Genomic DNA, 18,433 nt, shown 5'->3' with positions numbered 1-18,433 from the left:
TAAAAATTTCTTCTATCATGCTGACAGCTCCTCGATGTTATTTGTGGTTCATATATAAACTCTTCAAATACTCTCTGCTTTCCTTGTAAGCTTCACACCCTGGTTTCTTTCAAAGGGACCATATTCTTTTTTCAATTGCTGTTGTACTTTTCTAGTGCCCCTTTGAGTAGGTTCAAAATGCAAATTCATTATGCCACAGGGCCTCGTATTAGTAGAGAGAAAATATTGACTACATTTTTGTGTCAAAAGTTATAAACTATTATGTGTTAATCCAACAGTTCCATATTAATGAAATATGAGATATTTCAGAGCTCTAACACCTATGTATTTATAATCAGAGATATCGATAAAGAGGCATGCTTAAGGATATTCACTTTAGAATTATTTTAAAAACTGGAAATCATTTGAATTTCAACAATAAAAAGTGCTCACCCAATCATATACCCATTAAAGTCATATCACAGAATTGTTAAGTACATGGTAAAATGTTTACAATATTTTGCTAAGGAAACAAAGCTATTTGATTCCATTTTTATAAAAGATATAGCTGTGTCTAGCACGGATGACTCAAAATTTTAGCAGTCATTATTTCTTGTTGATGGGAGATTTAAGCTCTGACTTTTTGTAAAACTGAAGTGTAGTTGCTTTACAATGTTGTGTTAGTTTCAGGCATACAGCATATGTTGTGTTAGTTTCAGGCACTACAGCATAGTGATTCAATATCTTTACAGATTACATCCCATTATAGGTTATTACAAGGTATTAGGTATAATTCCCTGTGCTATACAGTAAATCCTTGTCGCTTATCTATTTTATATATAGAAGTTTATATCTGTTAATCCCTTACCCCTAATTTGTCCCTCTCCCCTTTAGTAACCACAAGTTTGTTTTCTATAACTAGTAGTCATTATTTCTGAATGGAGACATTACTGTTGATTTTTCTATTTATTCAATATTTATCTAGGGTCTCTAAGTTTTATGCACTGAAAATACATTGCTTTGTATTTCTAAAAAAGTTAATAAAAAATGAAACCAATTGACTTCATTCACCAACTTTGGTTACAAATTCTTCACATTAAATTTTTTTTTCCAATTAACTTTTTGAAATGCCACTTGAGCTTACCAACAGGAAGTTCATTATCTCAGCCTCTTCTAAAACCCCAACTGGGTTCAAAAAGGCTAGTGCACTTTCACATGTCTGGTGGAGGAGAGAACTGAAAGTTCTGGGTGGTCCTCTGGGACCATTTTTTGAATGCAACTCTGAGACTCACCCAGCTCCCTCAGGGAGATGCTGTACAGCAGCTGAGGTGATGCTTCCACAGTCTCCGTTCCTCCCGGTAGTACAGAAAGCCCTCTTGCAGTTCCCCCTCTCCTGGTGGTGACTGTGGACGAGAGCACAGCAAGGAGTCAGGAGGAAGAGGTCCAGAGAGGCTTCCTCTCCACCACTGTCAAGACAGTCTGAGGGAGCCAGCTCCCCACAGACTTACGAATGTTGAGCCCAGATCAGCCACCCAGACTCCCCCTCCCTCCAGGGACTTTGGTGTCCATTTCCATCGGGGGAACTTAGGAGAGGGGATCCTTAAACTCTACTCAACCAGCTTGGGCTGATTTCAAAATCTGTGGGATTGAAGCCTGTGGGTTATTATTCTTCCCTTTCCAGAAACCTCTGTGCAAATGGACGCAATCCCAACTTTTCTCTCCTCCTACTCTGGTTGGGCAACATTGCCTAGTGTAATAGAATGTTCTGTTACACACTTTCTCCTGAATAATGGGCATCCACTTCCCTCATGTTTGCATTCCAAGAGAGGCAACTTGGATTATTCTTCCAGTAAGTTCTCTGCCAAGCTTTCTGCCTCTAGAAGCAAAAAGCTACCAGGTTCACTTAATTTTTACAAATTCCATTTTATGCATAAAGAATCAAGGAATGTTTTGAAGCTAGAATTGAATTTAAAGACCGTTTCATTCAAGGCCCTACTTTTACAGATGATGAACCTGAGTTCCAGAGGTAAGTCACGTGTATCACAGAGCAAATTAGAAGCATCAGTGCCAGAATCTAGATCTGCTATGGCTCAGTCAAGCGTTCTAGTTTTGTTTTGTTTTTTCCCTCTTGCATGGTCAAATGTGGCCAAATGGAATGTCTTCTCCACTTTCTGGCAAGAGCCACTGTGAGCTATCACCAGCTTTAGCAATGGGGACTTTTTGTTCTATAGTGATATACATACAGAAATGTAAGATTGGGTAAGCAGATACACCTTTTGTGTGTATCATTAATAACTCACACTTGAATTTCTGTATCTCATTAGAGGTAGTTGTCTCACCTTTAACTGGAGAAGACAAGCTTTATTTTTGTAGTGCTTTGCCCTATTATGTTCAACAATAATAATTCACAGTGACAGATGTAATCCACCAAACTCATTATTTTCAACCCCGATCCATTTATTTTGCATTACCAATACAGTTTTGATGCCTATCGTTCCCTGGACTGGAGTGCTTGATGAAATGTTTTATTGCAATATGTCAGAGTCTAAATAATTAACAACAGGAATAAGGCCGAAGCTTTCCAAAGTTAGTGTGTGTGTCATAAAATCGTACGTAATGCACCCTGTACTCACAAGAATATGTCCTAGAGATGTGGTTATGATACGATGATTACATTTGGAGAAAGAAGAATGGAATAGCTCTCCTATAGCGGGTCTCATCTTTTCAAAGATGAAAAAATATGTGTATGTACTCAATCTATCAAAGAGAAAAGTAAACAGGATTCGAGTCTTTTTTCCTTTTGCTGAGTTAAAATCTCCAAAATCTATTGTGAAAAATCCCACTCATAATTTAGCATATTGTACGCTAAACACAGTTTTCTTCCTTTGATTTGCATTCTGCCAAAATCCTGGGGTGGGACAGAAGGATATTGTTGTGTGACAGGCAATGTGGGGCTATGTGACATCCCTTGACTTTGAAGGAATCGCAGGGAAGTTTGAATTGCAACTATTCAACCTTGAAGGGAGAGAAACTAAATGAAACACCTGTTTTTCTGATTACTGTACCAAAAGGCCTTTTAATTAGTTTGTGGAAATAGAAGTTTTAGCTATTGAAGCATATGGCTATTTTCCTCTGAGAAAATGGACACGTGACTACACATCATTAATTTGTGATTATTATTAAAATCAGAATATAATTTGAACGATCGTACAGTAATAGATATATTTTCTAGACTAGAAAAGAGCTAGAGAAAAAGGCAGGAGAGATACTCATAAAAAATTTCTGCCTTTTTTATGAGTACCCCTGATTCATTGCTTTTATAATGGTGTCCAGAGTATGTATTTACTCACACTGGAATTTCAACTGCAAATGCAGAATAAGAATGTTGATCATTATTTTATGATATTCAATCATTTAATCTCACGGAACTCGTCTTTCTCAAAGATTTGGAGAGCAATAAATTAGTGTTTGAAACAAAGGCTAAAAAACTGGGAATGGCCAAGGTGAATATATTCTTAAAGCAGTTTCTCTATATTGTTCTCATTGTATGGAAGTGGAGACTTTTCTGCAATGTGTTCTAGTACTTTACGTGGAAATCAGAAAATTCTATTGGACTGTAAGGCAATTCTTCCACTCAGCTAGGTGCCATCCTAAGGCCATCTTAAAGATCTCAACCCCTTAATATAATTGTAAGGGAAGGAGAAACAATTTGGCTTGTTTCTGATTTTTTTCATAGACACCTCTGCAAAAAAGCTATAAACGATGTTTCTGTTGGGGGTATTTAAAGTATACTTCATGGGTATTAACTCGGAGGAATCCTAGATTTTAGATGTGATGTGCGTGAGATATTAGCAACCTTGTGATTACGTCTTATAGTGTATTTTTTTCCTCAGCCCACTCCTTGCTTCAGGCATGAAGGGCATTTGATAAGTATCTGAGGTTTGAGTTTCTCTCTGAGAGAAGCTTTTATTGAATTATTGCTTAGCAATTAATGAAATAAGCATGAGTAGCATGGTGGGAACATACTAATTTAAGTGCAAAAAAAATCTCAAACAAGAAAACAGCTTTGCTATTAATAAGCTACAAGCATCCACAGTGGCAGAAATGACTCAACTGTTGTGAAATTTGAATGTCTCTCATTGTTTATATCTAAATATGAAACATACCTGGCAACGGCATGAGACAGAACATGCCTTCTCATTTTCCACATAATTTACACCATGTGTTTGGCCAAAAGTGCTGATTACAAAATATGACTGCAATTAGATAGCATAGCAATATGGTTTTCCACACCTATGGCAAAAGGCTTGGTTCGTTTTGATTAAAGAAATAAGTGTGATCCAATTTCATAATGTTGATCACAATTTCATCACCTGTGCCTGGAAGGAGAAGAAAATATATGAGGGGTATAGCAAAGAGCAAACTCATTAAAAATTGTCTGTAAGAAATTATGATCATTACATTTAAAGCAAAGGTGTGGTATTGTGTTTAATTAAACAAAGTTTGCAAAGTGTTTTGTGAACTTTGCTTGGATTGTACAAACTTAGACAAGGCACATTTAAAAAACTTATGTTTAATGGAATATTTTGAGAACATATCACTTGGAGAGCAGATAGATAAATTACCATGAGAAAACTCCTAGCATTATATTCTGTTTAGCAAAAAGTCTTATTATGGGAAGGTGAGGTACAGGATGCCTATTCAATTCTTAAATGTCAAAATCAACATACTTGTTCATAAGCTATTTACGAGGGGAATAAAAAATATTGTAACATATTTTTCTTTGGCTACAAAATATATTCTTGGAAGATAATGAATAGTTCAACAACAGGTTCTTGAATTTTCATGATGCTGTGTGCCTAGGCTCATTCCCAGGTAATTTTTGAAAAGCCAATAAATGAAGATGAGTCCTAGGAAAACATTGTCAAATTTCTCAATCTACTTTTTGTCTCAGTGGAGCTCTCAATGATGCTAAAGACAGGACAGAGTAAGCCAGATACCCTTTCACTGTCAATCAAAATATTTGGCCTGAAAAATGTTTACAAGTACCTGGGGGAAAATTAATTGCATTTGTTGACAAGCATCGTTCTAAGCAGAATCAGCATCCAAATTTGGGTTGGGGTTTGCTGTTCAAGTTGAATGGCATCTTTTAAAGAGATGATTCAGTTAATCAATTGTATGGCAAATTTTATTCTTTTCTGTTCATTGGCTAGAGGGAGGTATCCATCCTGAGTGGCTATAGACAAAATCTGAGAAATAAAAATCAAAACTGTAACTTAAAAATCTAAAGTGAAAAATTTAATGTAAATATTTTAATATAAAATTTAAATTAAAAGTTTAAATTTCTGAAGTCATTTTGCAATATTTTCATGGAAGCATCTCAGGCCAAGAGGCTTGGAGAGGGAGAGAGGAAAGAGGATTCTGAGCTATGAGTGACAATGTAAAGAGAGAGGCTGTGTGAGATGAAATGTAACTTATAACGTACCTCACACAGGTGTGTGCAGGAGACCAGCGAAAAGTGGACCGGAGATGCAATCATCAGGAGGGTATGGGGTTTACCATGAGGAACCCCAGTGAGTAAAAACATCCTACAATGTAGGACATAATGACAAATTTGAAATCAATGAATACAATTAATAAGTTACAGAAGCTCAGAGTTGGAAGACTCACTTGAGGGGTGAGAGAGGGTTCCTGGGAGAAAGTTGAGTCTGAGTTGGTCTTTAAGGATGAATCAGTTGCAGCAGGTTGGGGAGAGGATGTTTATGTACAAAGATGCAATTCTAAGGAAGAGGGCAAACATAAGCAGAGTATCCCTCGTGGCTTTAGAAGACATTGCAGCTTCTGGAACATTTTCACAAGCCTTATCTCATACAATTCTCACCACAACACAGTGGTATAAGTGGGACAGTTGTTATTACACAATTTTACAGATGTGCAAAGTGCAGCTCGGAAATTCACCGTAAGAGCTGGTGTTGAACCTCAAACAGATGTACTTGACCTCCTCTGGCTTACTACAATAGCTAAGTTATAGCAAGGGGAATGCCACAGTGCATTGGCCTAAACAGGAAGAGCATTGCAGGAAGAATGACCGAAGGAACCAAAATTCATCCAAAAATGGGAAGCAATGAATTTTTTAAAAAGCCTGCATACAACCTGAAATAATTCATGAATTTATGATAATGATTAGTAAAGAAATACACTTTTAACAATTATTTTCAACCTAAAGCTAGGATGAAGCTGCATAAGGAAGATTAACAAAGGTAAGACAAAGATGACAAAAACAAAACAAATAGGGCTTCCCTGGTGGCGCAGTGGTTGAGAGTCCGCCTGCCGATGCAGGGGACGTGGGTTCGTGCCCCGGTCCGGGAAGATCCCACATGCCGCGGAATGGCTAGGCCCGTGAGCCATGGCCGCTGAGCCTGCGCGTCCAGAGCCTGTGCTCCGCAATGGGAGAGGCCACAGCGGTGAGAGGCCCGCGTACTGCAAAAACAAACAAACAAATAAACAAAAAATACAGATGAAAATAGTGGAACATATCAAGGCATAGTAGAGAGTTCTATGTGGTCTGTATTTTCCAGCCTTTGCAAACTCTGTGGATTGCAGTTTACCTGTTGTATTTCAGCGATGTCCATTCATTATGAAGCAGAATGCTACCTATGTACATTTGACCATTAACCTATATGACCTGGATACCTGAAAAACCTGTCACCAAGCATAAGTCCATCTTTCCAATATGTCAACAGAAATAGGTCCTTTAAGCAGAGTGGCATTTTTTTTTTAGGTCAATTTGTCTACCAACATGCGTTCTCCTATCTCAGAACAACATACAGAGACGCATGAGTTTAAAATGAATGAAAATATATTCAATCCATAATCAAATGAAAATGTTTGGGACTGATGCCATAAAGTGTTCCTGAATTAGACTTTCTTCAGAACCTAAATTTAGCCATCTGGCATTCTATTTTAAGAATCATTCAAATTTTTGAAATGAAGGATTTGCCTTTTAATGAGGAAACCATAATTTCATTGTAAATGTGGAACACGTTGTCCTTGACTTGGAATGTATTGAATTCCATATGATGAAAGAGGTGACATCACTGGCTAGTAGTGAGGAGAGAAATTGTCAAACAAAAATAGAGTATTGTTCTAGAATATCAGTAATTGTTACAGTGAAAATTATTAGTAAAAAACTTCAATCTTGTTATTAAGGGCTAAAGAATTACAAAATATAAGCAGTGTAGTTTTCTTAAACTATTGATTACTATGGGAAGAGCTTTGAAATATTGTTAAAGGATGTAGTATTCTTGCATTTTATTTCCATAAAGATTATAAAGCATAATTGTAGTGGCATTTGCTATTAAAGAATCTGATGTTATCACAAACATTTAATAGTAATATCATTTTAAAAGCTAAGATATTTTAAATTCAGTACAACACTACCAAAGATTTAGTTGCAGCTAAAATTTCTTCAGAAATCTTATTGTATGACATTGAGCCCTTCTTTATTTAACAGATACTATTATTTGACTATAATGTTAGATATTATCCCAGGTATTGTGGCTACAATCATGAAAAAGAGGAACATAATATCTGCCTTCCTGAAGCTTATAGTCTAGTGGAAATTGTAGAGAAATAAATGAGCAGCTAGTACAATACAGTGATGAGGTTCTGGCATAGCATGCTTGGAACCTGAGTCCATAAAAATATATGTTTCAGATTAAATTATTTTTAAATAAACTGTTATGACTTGTTCTAATTCTCTATGTGGATTTAAGTTTTATTGTATTAATTGTAATAGAGTCTACTCTTCGCCAAGCACCTTATTAAGTCTTTTGCATTCACTCACCCATTTAATTCACACCAATGGCTGTTTGAAGCAGGTGCTATTAGTCATATTCTGAGAGACTCATGCTCAGCAGGTACAATAGTTCCCCCGGTCATACTCTGGCAGCTGACAGAACCTGTGATCTTCACACTATGTTACATAAGATTTCTGCATCGATTTTAGCATCTTGTGGAATAAGAATGTTCTATTGACTGATCAAAATTCTTGATTACAAAGAGGTTTCAGTGTAAAGATTTTGTACAAAAATAATTCAAATTTTTAGAATAAACTTTAAGCCAAGTGTATTCATTATTGATTGCTACATTAACACATTATCTCAAAACCTAGTGGCTTAAACCCACAAACTTTTATTATCTCACTTAGTTTCTGAGGCAGGGAATCTGTGAGCAGCTTAGCCAGGTGGCTCTGGGTCTGGGTTTCTCAAGGCTACAATCACGATGTCAGCCAAGGCTGCAGACTCGCCCAAAGGCCTGATGGTGCCGGAGTGCCCACGTCCAAGCTCCCTCACGTGGCTGCCGGCCAGTAGCTTCAGAGCCTCACTGCGTGGACCTCGCCAGTTGCTGAGTAGGTCATGGCCGCTATCTCCCCCCGAAGCACATGGGCAGAGAATGTGTGACAAGACAGAACCTACTGTGCCTTTTATAACCAAATCCAGAAGTGACTGGGTCTGAGTCCAATCAGGAGAGAGAAACTACATGGCAACTTGGATAGGGAAAGTTTAATATAAAGAATCATTAACCAAGCAGGGGGTTGGAATAATGAAGGATTAGCTAACATGTAAAAAGAACTCTAAACAATGTAGGAATAGAAAAAATTAGGAACCTCTAGGACTGATAGAACACTCAAGGAAGAGACCCCTCCCCAAGACTGAGATCCACACCCTGTTGCAGGTGTGACCGTGACTCACTGAATGTGGGAGGAATCTCCATGGTGTTGCACCTGTGGACCTTGCCAGAAATCAGGTTTCTGCAACTTGCTGGAAACCTGCCCTCGAAGGTTCTGGGTTGCGTCTCACTAAGGACACTTAGAAGCCACCTGCTTCTTGGGAGCTTGTGCTGGAGGAGCTGGTGTTATTGCAGGAAACAGAAGCTAGAGAACCGCAGGTGCTTCAGGAGCTGGACAGGTGAGCCCACTGGAACCAGAAGGGAAAACCTTTTCTTCCTGCAGCCTCTACAGCACCCTCTATTGACAAAGTTTAGCATAGTGTCAGGTGGCAAAGGCAGAGTATGTGAACGGCTCATCTTCACTGAACAGGCAAAAAAGGTGAAGTTGAGGCAATAAAGCAATAGCACAGTAATATACCATCACTTCTGCCATATTTAACAGTCACACGGGCTATCTCTGGCACACCCTGGGAGGGGATTACACCAGGATGTGAATTTCAGGAGGCAGTAGTCATTGGTGGCCATCTTGGAGGCTGGTTACCGCACTCTACCCTCTGGTACTCAATCATTCACATCCCTCCCACATGCAAAATGCACCTGTGTTAGTCTTCTGTCACTGCTATTATAAATTACCACACACTCAGGGGCCTGGATATCACAAATTCATCATACAATTCTGTAGGTCAGGAGTCTGACATGGGTCACACAAGGCTGAGATCAAGACAGCAGCAGAGCTGTGCTCCTCTTTGAAGACTATAGGGGAGAATCCATTTCTTTGCTTATTCAAGTTGTTGGCAAATTCAGTTCTTTGTGGTTATAGGACTGCTGTTCCTGATTCCTTGTTAGCTATCAGGTAACCCTTCACAAATTCTACAGGCTGCCCAAATTCTTTGGCCCACATTCTGCTTCTTCTATCTTCCAAGTCAGCCATGATCCATTCAGTTCTTCTCATCCTTTGAATCCTTTCTACAAGTGTTTGCATCCAAGGAGACAGAGATCATCAGAGGACATCTTGGATTATGGCTATCATATAGTGTCTTGGAAAAAACCCTTTTTTCTCTTTATCATTTTTAAAGAAATTGTGAATATTCATCCAAGGAAACAGCAATCACAAGATTACAGCTGAAATGAGCTTGCCTCCTATTTTGAAAAAAAAAAGCTTTGTAAGTGTATATGCAGTATTTTTTACATGATTTATAATGGGAATTTCATAACTATGCAAGAAACATAATGATACAGCTGGCACAAGAAAGACATATTGTGATGTTAGGAGTTATAAGCACTATATGAAATAAAACTATCAAGAAAAGTATTAATGAATTTTAGAAATTAGTTAATCTGGCTCATTTACACACACATATTTGTTGCTTCTAATTTATTGCTGTGAGTTTTAAAAGTTTCCTTCTTGGGCCTCCCTGGTGGCGCAGTGGTTAAGAATCTGCCTGCCAATGCAGGGAACACGGGTTCGAGCCCTGGTCCGGGAAGATCCCACATGCTGCGGAGCAACTAAGCCCGTGCACCACAACTGTTGAGCCTGCGCTCTAGAGCACGAAAGCCACAACTACTGAGCCAGGTACCACAACTACTGAAGCTTGCGTGCCTAGAGCCCGTGCTCCGCAACAAGAGAAGCCACCGCGATGAGAAGCCTGCGCATCGCAAGGAAGAGTAGCCCTCGCTCACCGCAGCTAGAGAAAACCCGCGCACAGCAACGAAGACCGAACACAGCCAAAAATAAATAAAATAAAATAAATAAATTTATTAAGAAAGAAGTTTCCTTCTTTCATATACTCCTTAGTTTTAATTTATTGTAAAGTATTTTCCTGTCAGAAACTATTTTTACTCCCCCATCATTTACAAACTACTCCCAACTCACGCAGCAAAAAGTCTATAGTTGCACAATTTTTTTCCCTTCCGTATTCTCTTTCAAATGATTCCATCCAGAAGACAATGACCATCATTTTTAGTGTGCTTGAAAAAGCACAGCACATTAGATGCAGTTGAATGTGGGTTCCATGTGATGATGAATAATGGAATGATGAATGAGTATGGGAAATTAATACAGAGGGAAAGCTGTAGACAGTCATGTAAATATAATTTTTAAAAACACTATGATCTTTAATCATTTAAACCACCATCTTGCACGTGTATTTTCAATATCTTCCAAAATATCAATTAACCTAGAGCACCAGTTACTAACATTTTTTTGGAGGAGTAAGTTTCTTTTGAGAATACCATAAAAGTTACGACCACTCTTTCCCTCCCGAATGCATATATATGCAATTCATGAAATTTGTGGATCTCCTGAAGCTGTAAGTAGAATAAATTGAACTTCAATATACCATAGGCTACAGGATTAAAATTATTAATTGAGTGTAAGGAGGGTCGTTTATGGTAACACCCATTTCTTAATGATGCTGCTGGTTCAGAGAGATATTTTTTCAGCGTCAAAACGAGCAAGAATACAATAAGATTCTTTACAACAAAATTTAGCCTTTACATGAAATACATGATATTAAACAGAGCAGATTATGGGATATCAAGAATTTTATATTTTGTTGGCCAGACAGTCCCAATTTCTTATTTTAGGTGCACATGCTGTATGTGACATCAAGAACACTCCTCCTGGACTTCCCTGGTGGCGCACTGGTGAGAGTCCGCCTGCCAATGCAGGGGACCCGGGTTCGTGCCCCGGTCCGGGAAGATCCCACATGCCGCGGAGCGGCTGGGCCCGTGAGCCATGGCCGCTGAGCCTGCGCGTCCGGAGCCTGTGCTCCGCAACGGGAGAGGCCACAGCAGTGAGAGGCCCGCGTACCGCAAAAGAACACTCCTCCTACCCCAACATACACATATATTTACTAACTATCAGTTTATTCAACTCATGTAGAAACTAGGCTGAATAGATCAAGGCAAACTTCTTTAGAGGTTTTGTGTAATAGCTGAGTCAGAAATTTCCAGAATGCCAGTTTGCATTCCTTCAGGTACAACTTGTCTGACATGCAGCATGGAAAACCAAAAAAGGATGCAATAAAATGCAGAAAAAGTTACTGATTCAGTCATAATGGTGTTAACTTTTGAGAAAAAGTTAGCCCTGGATAGTGCAACAGAAAGCAAGACAAGCCAGGGCAGAATTTCGCACATTCCAGTGAAAGTTTTTAGGCAGTCCTATCCACGGATATACCCTTAAAGGATGTGACCCAGGTGAGACTTACCTGCTGAAGGCAACTAATCCACAATGAGCAAATTATCCTCCCCTGCGGGGCAAGCTCTAATGGCAGCCACATGCTTCAGAAAGAAAAAAATCATGTGTTCCTAGAAGAGGAGGAAGCTAGGGGCTAGCAGAGGCTTGCCTAGAAGTGGGATTGGAATATAAGCTGAGAATTTTTAGTTGATTTAGAATGAGAGGGTGTTCCAGTTAGGCGACTGAATGTTTCTGACAAGAAAAAAGATTCTTATAAGGCAGCAACAGTGGCCTCGCACAGAAAGGAATTTACCAGATTTTGGCACTTTAATGTGCCCTAAGGAGATGAGTGACGAAGATGAACCTCTAAAGTTGGGGCTGATTTGGTTCCAATATGGTGTGGAATAGCTTACAAAATCGGTACAGTATAATGACCATCTAATAGAAAATATCTCTTCTTCATTCCCCCAACCACTTTTCTCTTTCCACAAATGTGTGCACACGTACACACGTTGCCCCCAACCACAATGCACAGACTGCCATACATCTGTAGAGGCTGAACAGTGCTGCTATTTTTGGAAGGATGCCTAAAGATGTCACCAAAAAATGAACCTCCACTTATTGAATCCAAAAGAAAATCCAACACATCCATGTAACATGTGTATTTATGTATAACAAGAATTGAAAGGAAATACTTTATAATGTCATTTAATGTGGGCGTGAGTGTACAAGCAAGTGAAAGCAAAGGAGGTATGTCTGCATCTTGGAAATTTTAAATGCTGTTTTGTAGCTGCAGCAATGAGATTAAGGGAATTGTCAAATAAAATAGAAATGCCATTTTTTAAAAAATTAGACACAGTCATTGAAATTTTTGGTTTATTTATTTTTTAGTAAAGCTGAAGATATTATTTAAAATCAGTGGGCCTATGTGAAGTAGATGACAGATAAGGGATCATGTTATAGGCATAACATTCCAGCTATGTTTTGACAATGTCAAGTATAAACCACAAAGGGCTCAACAGGTAATGTTCATAATGGATGACCTTTATATCAACTTCTTACTTTCTGTTTACTTGGTATAAACCTATACTCTTTTAAATGATGCTTTGTCTCTTATAGAGCAAGTTATGGCAATCAGAGAGAAAAACAGGACAATGAAGTTAAGTTGCTACCATGGGATTACTAAAGCAGTTGCTTTGGATAAATTAAATCTTCATTTTAACTAGGTCAGTTACTTTCCTTGCCATCATACAAAGCACGGGAAGCTTCATGATGACAAAAGACAGGGCAATTTAGCTATCACACACACATGTACACACATACATATAAATACATATAGATATGTGCATAAAGCTGTTAAACGGGCATAGATTGTTCATAGTAAATTTAATTCCTTAAAAGAGCCAGAAGGCTCTTTACAAACTTAAACATAAGGACAAATATATTTGTAATATGCTTCCAAATTTGGCTATGTGATTTTATCTTTTATGATAATTTGGTAAGTTAAAATGTTCACACATGAAATTTTTAATTCTCTTATACTCTTTTTTTTTTTAATTGAATCTTGGAATTACCTAGTTTATCAGCTAAAATCTCCTTTAAAATTTTGTGGGTTTCCTGTGTATCAGATAATAGTCAAATACATTAAAGAAAAGCCATCCTTACAGACCTCTTCAAGACAGGTCTTTCTCTACTTCGGCCTGTGAGTAGGATGGGATGAAACAATGCCCTTAAGACTCTTAGAAGCCCTTTTGTTCAGATGGCAGAACCTATGATTCACTGACTTCTGTCATTCTGAGGTCTTTACCAGAAAACTTCCTTGACCCTGAAAGAATTCTTGAATTAGTCTGACTCTGAGGGCAAGATCTATTGGCAGCCTTGTAATTGCTTTTTTCCTTAAGAACATTTTTAATTTTGAGGATATTTTGCTGACTAGAGACATTTCCCTGGGCACTCTATATTTCCATTAAACTCATTAAAAACTAAACAGTTTTATATCGTTCATATCTTATTTCTCTCGTATATACAGTTAAAAGAAGTACATAAGAATTACCTTATACACAGTTGAAAGAAGATAACTTACACCTCCAACATTCCTTTCTGGAATCTCCTTGGCCAAATCTACAAGTTTTGAGGTGCTTTTTCCATCTTCTGTGTTACTATGGGTGGCAGTTTCACTAATTTTTCTGCCACCACATAACACTGGCTTCTGTTTTTTCAAATACACAGCAGATTTTAAAGACTTAGCATGAAAAAAAGAAAGAAAAGTATCCATTAATAATTTTTATATTGATTTATATTTTATATTGAATTAAAATTTATATATTTTATAATTATTCATTTTACATTGAATGATGATATTTTGATTAAATTGTGTTAAATAACATAGTTATTAAAATTAATTTTACCCAATGCGTTCTTAGATGTGACACCCAAAACACAAACATCCAAAAATAGATACATAAACTGGACATCTTCAGAAGCAAAAATGTTTGTGCTTCGAAAAACACCACCAAGAAAGTAATAAGACAAGCCACAGGTTGGGAGAAAATATTTGAAAATCATATGTCTGGTAAGTAACTTGTATCCTGCATATATAAGGTACTCTTACAACTCAACCCAGTGATAAAGACATAACCCAACTAAAAGTGGGCAAAGTTTTAAAAAGGTATTTCTCCAAAAAAGACATGCAAATATCTGGCAAGCACATGAGGAGATGCTCAATACCGTTAGATATCAGGGAAAAGCAAATCAAAACCACTATTTGATACCACTTCACACCCACCAGGATGGTAAAGTAAAAAACATAGACAATTACAAGTGTTTTTGAGAATATGGAGAAATTGGAACCTTCATACATTGCTAGTGAACATGTAAAATGGCGCAGCTGCTTTGAAAAAGAGCCTGTCAGTCTTCAAATGTTAAACAGAGTTACCATATGACACAGCAGTTCTTCTCTTTGGTATATACTCAAGACAAATGAAAGCATGTTGCTATGGACTGAGCGTTTGTGTCCCCCTGCCCAAATTCATATGTTGAAGACTTAACTCCCATGTGATGGTATTTTGAATGAGGTCTTTTTGAGATGATTAGGTTTAGATGAGGTCATGAAAGTAGAGCCCTCCTGATGGGATTAGTGCCTTTATAAGAAGAGCCACCTGAGAGCTTGCTTTCTTTCTCCCAGCCATGTGAGGACTACTCCAAGAAGGTGGCCATCTACAAGCCAGGAAGAGACCTTTCGGCAGAAACCAACCATGCTGGCACCTTGGTTTTGAACTTCTAGCCTCCAGAACAGTGAGAGTCAATTTCTGCTATTTAAGTCACCCAGACTTTGGTAGTTTGTTATGGTAGCCCAAGCTGACTAATATGCATGTCTAGACAAAAACTTCTACACAAATGTTTATAGCAGTATTGTTCATAATAGTCAAAAGTGGAGACAATCCAAATATCCATAGATTAATAAATGGATAAACAAAATGGGTCTATCTATAAAATGAAATGTTATTCATCAATACAAAAGAAAGAAAGACTGATACATGCTGAAACATGGATGAACCTTGAAAACATTATGTTGGAAAGCCAGACACAAAAGGCCACATATTTTATGATTCGATTTATATGAAATATCTTGGAATAGACAAATCCATAGAGATAGAAAGTAGAGTCTAGTTGTTACCAGAGTTTGCGGGGGAGGAGGAACTGGGCTGTGACCACTAATGAATACAGGGTTTCTTCTGGGAGATGAAAATGTTTTAAAATTAGCTCAGGGTGGTGGTTACAAACCTTGGTGTATGGACCAAAAACGATCAAACCGTGCACTTTAAAAAGGTGAATGTTATGGTATGCAAATTATATCTTGAGAAAGCTATTATAGAAAATTATTTTTATTATTATTTTTTTAACTTTAAAAAATGTGGCTACTAGAATTTGAAATCACCTATGTGGCCTGCATTATATTTCTGTTTTTCTAGGTGATCAAAGGCAAGCATTTATGGAGGGAAGTGGTACGGTATCTAAATTCACCGGTGACTGTACAGTTAGAATAGAGAGCAGCTGTTTAAGAAGGATAATTTATTAGGAATGTTAAAGATATTGTATGGCCGAAACAGAAGAGGATTTGTAGGAGATAAAACTTGTTTTAGAGACTATTCTAATGTAGTAGAGTGTCTCGAAAGCCACAGAAAAAAGCTTGGACTTGAGGATCAAATTTTTATGTTTTTTTCTTTTCTGTTTTAGTAGCTGTTACAGGAAATATTTCCATTAAGGAGACACTTCTTCAGTTAACTATTTTATATGAATGTGAGGGCAGTTGCTAGAGTATGTTGATAGGATTTTCCAATATTTAGGTGTCTCAAAAACGCCAAAGTTTATCCCCAAAATAAAATAGTAAAAGAAAGCACTTGGTATAAAACCAGTCCTTTAAAAAGAAACTTTATTTTAGCATCTTTTAAAAATATTTGTAAGCAATTTTGGCCTTTCTGTTTAAATTTTTCTTATCTTTGGCCTATATGTTATTTTTTTAAAAATACATTAAAATAACTCCACATACCAAACCCCCAGTATAAAAGCAGGTAATTCTGAGAGCGTGCCCCATGGAACTGGGTAACTGATGCAGAGAAGCACTGTTAAACACTTGCTGTTATAACGAAGCTTTTTTTTTTTAATGAATATATTGTTTGCAACCACACTGTCATCTTTCAGGTCTAGAGATGCAATAAAATAATCACTTAGCTTCTCTGTAGTGAATTCACAAGGTGAGGGTGGAGAGCTAAACTTTGTAGCGGGAAGAAGGAAGTAAAAAAATATATATACTTGCCACTTCTTTCTTCCTATTTTGTGTTTAGAGACATTTTCCCATGTGTCTTTGGTTAATGGAAAACCTGAACATTCTTGGTGGGGTTGTGAAGGTGGCTGAGGTGCTCTGGCTTCAAAGACCCTTGTCATTCAATGACTATGCAGCATTCAATAACTTGTGTCTGTTTATGTTAAAAATAGAATTAAGAATTGTCACAATTGTCCATGTCGTTTAGTCAGGGATATCATTTTTTGGCTTTTAAAAGAAAGATTCAATGGAAAATGATTTGTGGGGAACTTTGATTTGTTTCACGAATTGCCTTGTGTCTCCACTTCACTTTCTTATACCTCCAGCAGCTGAACATAGAGAGCTCTTGATGAAGTGTCAACATTTAATGAGATGCACAAACCTTTGTACTTGTAATGTTTTTCTCAAGTCTGGATTTGCCCATCTTACAAAACAATTCTCGAGGGAATCTGAGAAGAAAAATTCTTTTAAAGGATTGTGGAGTATAGAAGTTATTAAAATTCAAGTTTATGTGACTTTAAAAAATAACCTATATAATTTCCTCATTTTTACTTGGTTCTTAAGCATGAGGAACATTTATACATGTAAAAGAACACTTATGGGCTTCCCTGGTGGCGCAGTGGTTGAGAGTCCGCCTGCCGATGCAGGGGACACGGGTTCGTGCCCCGGTCTGGGAAGATCCCACATGCCGCGGAGCGGCTGGGCCCATGAGCCATGGCCGCTGAGCCTGCACGTCCAGAGCCTGTGCTCCGCAACGGGAGAGGCCATAGCAGTGAGAGGCCCGCGTACCACAAAAAAAAAAAAAAGAATACTTATCTATGGCAATTAAAAAGAATATGTCTGAAAGTGAAATTCAATGACAAAGTGAAATACAGTATTACACAGCATTCATGAATACGCATACGTTATAAAGTGATCTGCTTTAAGAAATAGTATACAGAAAATACCTTTACAGTAGATGTGTAAAATAGTTTTAAAGTTGTATATTTCATAGTACACTCATTATTTAAAGGATGGTAACCAAGAATACAATTTGAGACAATGTTACCAACCTGAATTTTTATTTGATCCAGAATTCCCTAATTCTTGCATCTTAACCAGAGACATGGGAACAAATTTTGATTAGAATGTTGCTAATAGTTTATATTTAAGTATTTACAGTATATTTTAATATCTATTATCTTATATACCATTTCAATCGGTCCACTTTCATCATTTCAATAAGCTTAGATACTTGTTCTCAAACTGTGGGTCCCAAGACCAGCAACACCAGCATCTCATGATGGAAATTCTTGAGCCTCATCTTGGACTCACTAAGTCACCTGAGGAGGTGAAGTCTGGCGATCTGCGCTGTAATAAGCCCTCCAGGTACCGTGATGAGAGTCAAAGTCTGAGAACCACTGGTCTAAGAAAACCACAACAACTCCATTCTCCCTGTCCACTATTGGTGTAGGAGGCCCATATGACACAATTCTGGTGAGTAAAATCTGGAGGCAATTCTCCAGAGGGCTGTTCTACAATTCTTTTCACTCCTAAAGTGGGAATCTGACTGGATATGCCCTCATATCCCTTTCTTGAATTTGAAAGTGTTGTTTGACCACGTAAGTGGCTGCAGGGATTTATCTGTTGACAAGAGGACAAGCTCCAGGATACAGGGGGCAAAGTGAGGGTCACAGAGCAACGGGGTGGAGGGAATTGTGCTCTTGATCAACGCTGCTCAGCTA

The sequence above is a fragment of the Globicephala melas genome, chromosome 2 (assembly GCF_963455315.2).
Source record: "Globicephala melas chromosome 2, mGloMel1.2, whole genome shotgun sequence".
NCBI classification, from domain to species: Eukaryota; Metazoa; Chordata; class Mammalia; order Artiodactyla; family Delphinidae; genus Globicephala; species Globicephala melas.
Note: the sequence above shows the minus strand (reverse complement) of the source record.